We start from the raw sequence: 11,754 nt of genomic DNA, 5'->3' as shown, positions 1-11,754 counted from the left end.
TGGGGAAGAAGGCACTTGCATTAGAACTTTTTGGGGTTGCACTCTCCTATCCCAACTTTTTGGTCAAAATTACTCCTCTTTTAACCAAGCTTCTAACCCCTGAGCTTAAGGTTGTGCAACAACAAACCTAGACGGGGCCTAGAAAGTAATATTCTTTCACCCTGTTATGTATTACTAGCCCAATTTCACTAAAAGGAAGAATATTAAGGTGCTCTGTGACACACAGGCCCGTGTGTGGTTCACCACTCTGTCAGAAACTCGTCAGGCCTGACATACTCACTACACCACACACTGTTGTCATAATCTGTATCTAAAAGTTGCCATGTAAAATATCACTGGAACACCAATAAATCACTGTTAATTAATATTTTTGCATGACGTATGTCGGGGTGTGTTGAGTCTGGGGACAAAACAGTGAGTTTGGGCAGATATAAGGGGAGAGAAGAAGCCATGTTGGCATCCATCACTGGACAGACACAAGGGACCAGAGCTCGTGCAAGCTCTTGCAAGATGGAGCCTTCAACCAAGGGGGTCAAAGTCTCTGGAAACTGAATACAGATGAGAAACCTGCTTACATGAAGATCTTTCACCTAAGAAGACAAAGCAAACCAGCACCTTGTACTTCTGTGGAAGATCCTGACTGAGAGAAAGTCAGCCATAGCTCAAAAGAAAAAGATTAAGTCTTAGCCACTAGAATGTGTATTTTTACTTTTGTTTGTTTGGTAACTCTATCTTCAATCCCTTTTACTTGATATCACTTAACCTATGTCCTTTTGTTAATATGCTTGTCTTACTTTTAAACTAAACTGACCTAGTGCTGTGTTTGAATTGACGTGATTGTTAACACCATTTAAAATGATAAGCTGCACTTTTGTCCCTTTGAAGGAGCAACAAACCTTATTATTTCTGTGAGTGTTCCCAAGAGAAGGCAGGACACATCAGGGTAGATGGTTGGGGGGAAATCTGGGAGTAGGGATGTGTTAGGGTCACCCTACAAGTAGTAACCAAAGCTGGTGGAGACCAGGGTGGGGTTATTATGTTGTAGACAGGCTGCTGCGGTCAGAGCGCTGAAGCAGGGTGGCACAACACACACACACACACACACTCCATGATCTACATGTTTGTCCGCTGGCTGTTGGTGTCCAGGCTGAGCCACAGCAGCAGAGCATTTAAGGCACCCAGAGTTACAGGGCAGCTGGTGTCACAACCTCTCACTGGTCTGAAGTGCCCCCCAGAATGTGACAGGCTCCTTCTGAGGGAGCCCATATCAGAACAAGAATTCTTAGCTCCCACCTGTGAGACTCACATATAGAGTAATTACACTGAGGTGTTTATCAAACATAATACAGTAACACAAATGTTTTGTCCCTGAAAACGGCAAATTAGTTTACTGCTCTAGGGAAAAGCATCAATAAATCAATCAGTAGAAGGTAAACTCCATGAGTGAAATACATAATGACTGTGAAGAAGCAATTGTCTAACTGGCAGCCTCAAGAGACCAGAGAGAGAAGAGGATTATGTAAGTGAAGAAAAATTATGGATGTAATTGTGATTATGAAGTTTAAAATGTACTTGTTCATTTTGCATGAGAAGGGAGAAAAAAATAAGCTTTTAATAATCATTGAGGCCACAGATTGTCATGAAAAGCAACAGCTGTTTCAAATACCCAAGTGAAGCTATTGAAAGAACAAAAAGATCACTGTTACTCCTAAAACATTGTTTGACTGTATTATGAAGAATAAACAAATGTCATAATGGATTTTTTCTGTAAAATTATATTATTGCCCTTAACTTAAAATACATTAAATGTTATTCCTTTTGAGCTACTTGTTTAGGTTTGACATTTAAACATAAGACATTGTTTATGCAGTTCTTCAGGCAGTTTGTCCTTCAGATGCACTTGAGGGAAATGACTTTAAAACAATCAGCTATGTCCGCGTAAGATTTTTTTTGGAAAAGAAAGTAGATAGCATAGCAAATAATCCAAGTGTATCATTTCAAAGGAACTTTTGTGGAGCACATTCCAGGAATCAAAGGGTTGGCTTTAAAACAGCAACAAAACCTTTTACTCCATTCTTCAAGGTACTGACCATCTCTGCCATATACTACTGTTGGTTTCAATGAGGATTAAGGATACTCAGCATCTCACCCTTACTGTGGTATTCACCTTTAATGTTACAGAATCATATTAAGTCTTTAAATTATAATCAAATATTTGTTATAATGAGTTAGGAAGCCTTCTAAGAGTTCCTTCAAAGGTGGATTAAAAAGTGCATTTTAGGCTGAAAACTTTATCATGTTTTCACTGGAAAGCAAGTTCAATGTATATTAGCAGGTCCGTTATGAGCTAGATAAGCTGTTGGGTTTTAATTTTCCCTCCTTTCCCTCTCAAAGGTCTCAGATCATGTTACAATGAAGTCAGCTGTTTTGGAGGTAAAGCTTCACAGCTTCAAATGCCCGAAGGGACCATTGTGATCATCTAATCTCACTGTCTGTGTATAATACAGGCCACAGAACTTCCCGCAAAGTAATTTCTAGAGCTTATTTTTTAGGAAACCATCCAATCTTGATTTAAAAATTGTCAGTAATGGAGAATCTACCATGATCCTTGCTAAATTGTTCCAATGGTTAATTAGTTTCACCATTAAAAAGTTACATCTTATTTCCATCTGAATTTGTCTAGCTTCAACTTCCAGCCATAGTTATTCCCCATGTAGGTACCAATAATCTATAATCAAGTCACCCCTTAGCCTACTCTTTGTTAAGATAAGTAGATTGACCTCCTGGAGTTTATCACTATAAAGCATGTTTTCTAATCCTTTAATCATTCTCATGGCTTTTCTCTGAACCCTCTCCAATTTATTAACTTACTTCTTGCATTGTGAACACCAGAACTCAAAATAGTAGTCCAACAATGGTCATACCAGTGCCAAATACACATGTAAAATAATCTCTCTACTCCTGTTCAAGTTTCCCCTGTTTATGAATCCCTGTTTATGCATTAGCCTTTTTGGCCACAGTGTCACCCTGGGAGCTCATGGTCAGCTAATTTTCAACCCTACCCCCAAACCTTTTTCAGAGTCTATCTCTCAGGGTAGAACACCCCATCCTGTAAATTGGGCCTACATTCTTTGTTCCGAGATGTATACATTTGCATTTAGCCATATTAAAATGCATATAGTTTGCTTGTGCCCAGCCTATCAAGCAATCCACGTCACTCTGAAACAGTGACTGGTCCTCTTCATTATATACCACTACCCCAATTTTTGTGTCATCTGCAAACGTTATCAGTGATAATTTTATGTTTTCTTCCAGATCATTAATAAAAATGTTACACAGCATAGGGCCAAGAACTGATCCCTGCAGGACTCACTAGAAACACACCCATTTGATTATGATTCCCTATTTACAGTTACCTTTGGTACGTATTAACTAGCCAGCTTTTAATCCATTTAATATGTGCCATATTCATTTTATATCATTCTAGTATAGTATGACTACATCAACTGTTTGTTTCCCAATTACAGAAAAAAATATTTATTGAACACTTCCACCTTTTCAGGATTTCTACCATTTCCATCTAATAATGGAACAATAACATTGCTAGGATTCTTTTTGTTCCTAATATATTTTAAATATTCCTCCGTATTGTCCTAAATTCTGCCGGACAGTTTTCTCTTTGTGTCCTTTTGTTTCCTTTATCAATTTTCTACAATTCCCAGCTTCTGAATTATATTAATTACTATCAACTTCCCCTTCCTTTCATGTGTTATATATTATTTTATTTTAATTTTATTGTTTATAGCTGCCTTCACTTACCCTCTAAACCAGATCAGTTTTTTAACCAATATAGCCTTCTTTCTCGATTGTGGCTTTTGGGGCCTCTAGTAAAGTGTTCTTAAATAATTCCCAATCATCATTTACATTTTTCTGATTATATTCTCCCTCCAGCTAATTTGGCTCACTGGTCTAGATTTGATTCTGTTTTAAAATTATAAATGTGATCAAATCCTAATCGCTTGTACCTTAGTTACCATAATTTTTTAATTCTGTGATGAGTTCCTCTTTATCTGTCAATACAAAGTCTAATATAGAATTCCACCATGTTGGCTGCAACACTTTTTGAGTTAGGAAATTGTCATCTATAATGTTTAGAAATTCCAAGGATGTTCTAGTGGTGGCAGCATCAGATCTCCTGCACTGTCACTCAAAGTGAAGTCCCTCACGATCATGCAACTTTTTCCCCCTACACTTTATAGGTAAGTGTCTAAGAAGCCAGTCAGCCGGTCCCTAGCGTGATTTGATGGTCTGTAGCAGACACCAACTGATACCCCATCTTGTGATTTTCCTGTTAGGACACTGATCCATCAGTACTCAGAATCATTTTCTTCCAAGCTATATGTGACTCAGAAACATGTATGCCATTTTTTACATAGGGTGCCACCCCTCCTCCCCTTTTGCCCACTCAGTAGGTTATAAAGATTGATTTTAACATTCAAGTCATGGGAATCATCCCATCAGGTTTCAATAATACCTACTAGATCAAGTTTATGCTCATAAACGAGGAATTCCAGTTCCTTTTTCTGTTACCCAGGTGCCTAGCATTGCTGTATGGCAATTACATAGTTTCTTCTCTTCATGTCCTTGGTGCCTTTATTAATTTTGTTCTAAACACCTTGGTTTTGTACTGAGGTGCTCATATCTTGCCTCTTTTTATCCTCACCTTTTGTTATTGGTCTAACGTCCTCCTGCCTTCTCTAGCCTGCCTATCTCCAAGAAGAAGGCCCCCCTTGTACAGAAGTAGAGGCCATCCAAACTATACAACCTCCTTCTCCCATAGAAGGTGGACCAATGTTCTACAAAACCAAAACCTACACCATTTACAAGGCCAAATGTTCATCTTTCAGATGCTGGGCCTGATGGACTCAGTAGGAATATTGCCTGAGCAAGGACTGCTGGACTGGACCCAATACAGGTCTTAAGGGATGCTTGTTTAAAGGCACCTCAACCCTACACCTATTGCTGATATCATTTTGTATTTTTTCACAGCCTATATTTTTAAAAAGTGACTTGGGATCACCAAATTAGACTGTATAATTGTGTGTTCCTATTACTGTCCTTTTGGGATGCATTGTAACCCCTTTAGTCTGTCCAGAAAGTGGTCACCACCCAGGGTTTTCCTCACTTCATCCTAGAAAGAAACTCAGCAGCTTCTGAGACATTGTACACCCGGCCCACACTGCCAGACACAGGCATGAACGTGCACATACATTGACCCTGTGCTGCCCACTCCAGGCATCTGGGTGCTGCATGAACGAGGGAAAGAGTCCATGCGAGCTGAAGGGATGCACATCATCTCTCCTCTCAGCCACAGCCTTGCGGGCTTTACCCAGAAAAGATAATTCACCTCTATGAACCAGGCTAAGGTTCTGAACACCTTCTGCTCTGAGTCCAGCTGCTTGCAAGGGTGGTTGAGTTTGATAGCCAAAAAAACCACTTATTCTCGAGTGGAGCGTCCCTTCTTTCCATGAAGAGAGTGTTTTTCTCTGAAAGCAAAGGCTCATCACCATGGGTTACAACTGACCATAATTGCTCTGCTTCCCATCTCTTCCTGGTGTTCATTAATCTTCCACCATCCCTGAGGGAAAGAAGTTGGTGATCTTGGTCCAATTCCAAATGGACAGGTCTCCACATCACAAGTACCCTCCGAACAGATGGAAGAAAAGCAGCCTGTCCTATTAACAACTCAATAGAAATGGTGCAAAAGTGTATACAAAACTATATAGAAATGGAGCTGTAGTCAGCAGGCTCTAGGCAATTCACCACTGCAGCCACCTGTATATTGCAAAATGTGGATGTTCCTGTATTTACATTATAAGCAGAGGCAGCATTGCAATATGGGCCAAGGCTCATTCCTCTCTGTGTGGTCTTACGTGGTAAAATATCCTGTGGTCAAGGAGAGATTTAACACCAAGAAAGCCTTCATGGGAGAAATGCCTTTAAGAAAAAGGGATTATGGTTCATAGGTGCACAATGTAAACACAGCAATAGGTGAACATTAGGATTTGTGTGCTTGCAGCTACATTGTGAGGGGCAAGAGAACAGACTTTTCAGAGGGACTAACATATTTGGTGCAGGAAGCTCCCTGCAGCAGTTAATGGTAAAAAAAAGGGGGGGGGTACCAAGATACTATAATAAAGACTACAATAGAAAGATTTAGAGAAACTGATGCTATTGGACTGCACACGTCAGGTCAAATTGCAAAACCCCAAGAGAAGTGACAAAGAGCAAATACAGCTCAGAGTCACAGTGCAAAGAACTTCTGGAATTTGCACTGTGATCTCAAAGTAATCTATTTCTGGTGCCTGGTGTGTCCTCCCTATCAGCTACTCCTGATACCTTGTAGGGTTCTCAGAGTGACTCCCCAGGGCAACTGAGGGAGTTTTATGTAATCCTCTTCCTTGAGAAGGACGGTGGCTGGGACCTAGGATCTGCTGGAGAGACAAAGCAACGAGAAACAAAGAAGCATTTGCACACTCAGCCGCTAAGAGAACAGAAATGATACTGTAAGAATTATCCCCTGATCAGAAAAACATAACACAGCTTGAATATTTGCATCCAATCCATGGACTAACAATTCTAAAGGATGCATTCAAATAATGAATCCATTCCAGCAATTCAGACTCTGCCCAGGCATATTCTAAAAGGAGAAAAGTTGGCTAAAAGTGTCAAATTATCCATTTTACCCTCGTCATGTATTCATTGCAGGATTCATTTCTGTGGCACCTGGACATCCTGCTGCAGGCCTGCCATAAAAAGACTGAACAAGCCAGATGCTATTTAGGTTGAGATCTGCAGAACCACTGCAGAAGGTGGCATAAATGACAGCACAATAAAACCTTTGAGGGGGTCTCCCTGGGAAGAGTCTCAGGCTGCTCTAGGTCTCTGAAAAGGCAGCTATGAATCTCCTGCACTCCTGAAGGGCTGGAGTCTGAGATGAGCTCAGCACTTTGGCCCTGATTCTGCTAAGTCCTTGGGCATATGCTTAACACTGCACAGCCCATTGCTTCATTTTTTGAGTTGGGAACTACTCCTCCTGAATAAGGGTATCTGAGGCTAGCCCTTAGGTGGTATTGCTATACCACACTGTTCTGTTTTTGCACCTTTGCTACAGCACTATCAATAGTGCCATGACTAAGGGCATTTACCCATTTCTTTATTATAAAGGATTTTATAGTTTCTTCCTAAGCGCTCCAAGAGCTTCTGTATAAACCAGCATTCACAGAAGCAGTAAGAGTTAGTGCCTGGGCACAACTATTTCGATAACTTTTCTGATTAATGATAATATTAGCCTCTGGGTTTGTGTCTCAGCTCTTTCAATCCATAAGTATGCAGGTATTTTTCTTTTGGTTTGAAAGGACAGACAACATGAAAAATGACAAGCACTAATATTCCTGGGGCACTCGCCAATCTGTTTCCCTTGGCATTTGTCCATGCCAGCAACACTCTAACCAAACCCTACGTATAAACAAATAGTACTTTCACTCAGCTTTTTCAAAGAGCTTCTACCTTTGGGTAGTTTCCCATTATAGAATAAATACTTTCCTTTGCTGCTGTCTGTGCATATCCATTAGGGTTTGCAAACTGTGCTGCTTTCTTATTACCACAGTGCCACCGTGTGGGATCCATGAAGGGACTTGGGTGTTGCAACACTGAGTATCACAGCACCAAACTTTTAGGTGCCTAGGAAATCACAGGAACCACACTGCGAGCCGCAAAGCTGAGTTAGACACCCAGGCTCACTCTACAGTGGCAGGGCAGAGATAAGCAACTTAGAATGCAATCCTCCAAAGCCGGCACAGTCGGCAGGGAGCCACCCAAGCTAATCAATGGGAGATGTCTACCTGCTACGCCCCACCCCTTTCTCAGACATAGGCACCTAAGTCCAGGCCACGGGGAGTAATGCACAAATGGGAACCTCTGCTAGCAATGCACAAACGGGAACTGCTCCCCAGCCGTAGGCAGCTACACAGTTTCTTGCGGGAATGAGTTAGGCGCCTGTCTCTCTCCACACACAATGCCTGGAGGAGGAGGTGCCCATGTCCAACGTATAACTTTTAGTCCAGCATTTAGAGCACTCACCTGTGGTGTGGGAAACCCAGGCTGAACTCCCCTCTCCCTGGGAGGAGGTTAAGAAAGGATTTGAACAGGGGTCTGCAACCTCTCAGGAGTGTGCTCTAACCACTGAGCTCCAGTATATTCTGGTGTGTGGCTTCCTAAATCTCTCCTGCTGAAACTGTTCCACAGGGGATAAGTATGGAAAGAGTGATTGGAGCAGGGGGATTTGAGCCAGAGTCTTCTGCCGCCCAGGTGGGTGCCAACCAATGGACTGAAGGGTCATTCCCAGCGTAGCTCTCTCTCTGGCCCAATCACTCTTTCTATATGTATCCACAGTGGAGCAGCTACAACAGGAGCCATTGAGGGGGCCCCATATCAGAATATTCCAGAGCTCAGGGGTTAGAGCTAATTCCTGAAAAGTGAGAGTCTCCTGTCCAAATCCCTGCTCTTACACTGCCAGGGAGGGGAAATTGAACCTGCGTCTCTCTTTGAGCAGGGGGTTGGACTAGATGACCTCCTGAGGTCCCTTCCAACCCTGATATTCTATGATTCTATGATATCCCAGGTGAGTATTCTAGCCATCGGATTAAAAGTTCTAAAGTGGGCAAACTGTGAGTATACTTACTGGATTGGGCCCCTGGGTCGAGTTAGGCAGCCAAATACTTATCTTCCCTTGGTTCTGGAGTTTAGGGAGGTAATAGGCATCTGGACACCTAGAAGGAAGCTGCTGTGAGCATGACCAGAGGCAGAAACTTGGGCGCCTACAGGGTTCAGCAGGAGTTTGGAGGATCACAGTGGGGGACTCAGGTGTCTAAATCTGGACATAAGCACCTGAAGTAGTTTTATGAATTCTACCCTAAATGCTTCCCTAACATCAGCAAAATAGTGGGGGAAGCCTTGTGCATGATGGAAAGCGTGTTGAAGATCCAGCATCCAACCAACAGTAGGGTAACAGATCATGGTAGATCTATTAATATTTAAAAGCTTGGTATTTTACAGACAGTCAGCAATTAAGGGACAGATTATTAAGGGCTCTCCCTGCAGAGAAAGTGCATGAGAAAGAGACTGCAGAGAAAGTGGCATCTGCAGTCCATGATCTTAGAAGAGAGCACAGGAGGAAAGCTCCACAGGGCACTGCAAAGGGGACTTCCCACTCTGTCCTGCATAGGGCAGAGTTAAGGTCATGAGACTGGACTGGGCACAGAATCTGCAGTTTCATACAGGAGGTAAGGCTCATGTCTGCTGCTCCAGAGGAGACAGCCCCTGGGGAGCATGAGGAGCTCTAGCATCCTGCGTCCTAGCTCCAGGTTTGGGGGTGGAATTTGCTCCCCCAGGCTCCCCTGAACTTCACCCATAGGCAACCCATTTTCTCTGGGGTTCACATGGATGAAGCAAATTCATTTCATTTAATATATTGGTGCATGATCAGAGGGCCAGAGAAATTGAGAGGAGAAGGAGGAAGCGAGAACAGCATGAAATAAGTCTCCTGGGGCCTGATTCTTCCCTGCCTTGCACCTTCAATAGCCACTTAACACTTGTGCAAGATGGATGCAAAATGCAACACGTATAAAGTACAAAGCAGGAGAGACGCAGGCCCAAGGATTATTTTTTCCTGTTCAGCAGAAACAGCAGAGATGGGAATGGGGTGGTGTGTGCATTGAGTCATCCATTTACACGCTTTCGCCCCCACTGTAAATCTACTTTGAAATCGTTTACATCCTTCAGCTGTTCTGCATTTAACAGTATAGGCATTCTTTACGTGGAGCTGCCTATTCCATTTAAAAACTATTTTTTACCTTTACCCTTAGAAGGTTGACTATTAATCAGAAGAAAGGAGAGATCGACAACTAAGGGGGGAATTAGGGAAAGTTGGGAATATTTATTACAGCCATTTGGGCTCAAGATATTCCAGGCTTATTTAATGTGCTGGTGCGGTGAACACAAAGTGGCTTTTTATCATCTCCACTCAGCTCTGATATATTAATTATACCAGGAGATGATATATACAGCTATGCATATTTGGACTGGCCTACAGTTATAACAAAAATCATGACATAGATAACGGCTGAATAGAACGCAGCAACTTACAAAAATCAAAAAACAAAATCAGGACCACAGCTAAGCTATTTGCCCTTGTGAAAGCATGGCTGGCCCTCTGTTTAAATGTTAAGATCAGCAGACAGCAGAACTATTTGCCACCCAGCCTTCTATTGAGGCAACTTTCTGTTAGAAAGAGAGAAAAATGCCCCCTTCATTGCTTTAGGACACAGGAGCCAGAACAAGGTAATGAAAAACAGTCGTCATTTCCATGAAACTGTGAATGGATTCATGTTAGTATTTGCATTAAAAATTGCTTGTATAGTGCCATACATTTTCATGGTACTGTCTAGTCCAATGGGCAGATTCTAGCCCCTCATGCCAGCCCCTTTGTACCACTCTAGCAGGACAAAGGGACCAGAAGGCTAGCATAGACAGCTGGTGCAAGGATTTCTCTTGCATGGGGGAATCCCACCACACCTGGCTCCATACCCAGTATAAGAGACATGTTGGGGTGTGCTGGAGCAGCAGGGGGCGTAGTGTATTCTGTCAATCCTTGGTGGACGCCATGGACATCCTGAAGGCCCCTCTAACCTACAGCAGGGATCATCGTGACCCTGTGTCCACTCTGGGATGGTAGGAGCATAAGGGTGGCTTAGAGATAGAGATGGGCGAATAATGGATTGTTTTGGTTCGCTGGCCAAGTCTAAAAATTTAGGGGGAAAGATTTATTTGCATCAAGCCAATAATGCATTTTTTTGGAAACTTTTAGCAAATCAAAAGGTTGAAAAAATCATTCTCCAAGAAACAAAGTATTGGGGTTTGTTTTTATTGCAAGCATTTCACACTTTCCATATTTAAAAGAAAAAAAGAAAAAGAAAATAAATTTCAAAATAAAAATGTCATTCTGAATGAAAAAAAAGAAAAACTTTACAGTCTGAAGAGGGTGAAATGAAACTTTTCAGTACGGGGGAGGCGGTTTAATGGGGAAAAACTTGGCAAAATCAACACAAATTTGCAAAATTTTTCAGATTTTGTGAGTTTGCATTTTTCACTAGAAAAAAAATATGGTCCAAAAATGTCACCCAGCTCTATTTCCAGCCCCGTTGCTCCTCCTTCTCTGGATCTCTGCTGACTGCAGCGTGGCCTGACTAGAGAATCTGGCCCTAACTGAGGCATGCCCTATGCCCACAAACGTTTGCAATCTATGAGCAGTGGGCCAGAGATCCTCTGGTGGTGCAAATCTGTTTGGCTCCCTTGACTTCAACTGAGTTCTGCCAATTTACACCAGCTGAGGATCTGGCTCCATAGCTGAATTCTTCCTTTCTCCTCTGTTTAGTATATCTTGTCTGACCTTCTGCACAACACAGGCTTCTTATAGGAATTCTATTAATACCTATAAACTCATGTTTGAATCTGCAGATATCATTTAGAAAAGCATCTAATCTTGATTTAAAAATTGCCGGTGATAGAGAATCCACCATTTCCAATTATTAATATCACCCTCACTGTTAAAAATTTGTGCCATATTTTGAGTCTGAATTTATTCAGTCTCAGCTTCCACCCACTGGATCTTGTGCTACCTTTGTCTTCTAGAGT

The sequence above is a fragment of the Eretmochelys imbricata genome, chromosome 1, assembly GCF_965152235.1.
Source record: "Eretmochelys imbricata isolate rEreImb1 chromosome 1, rEreImb1.hap1, whole genome shotgun sequence".
Taxonomy (NCBI): domain Eukaryota; kingdom Metazoa; phylum Chordata; order Testudines; family Cheloniidae; genus Eretmochelys; species Eretmochelys imbricata.
Note: the sequence above shows the minus strand (reverse complement) of the source record.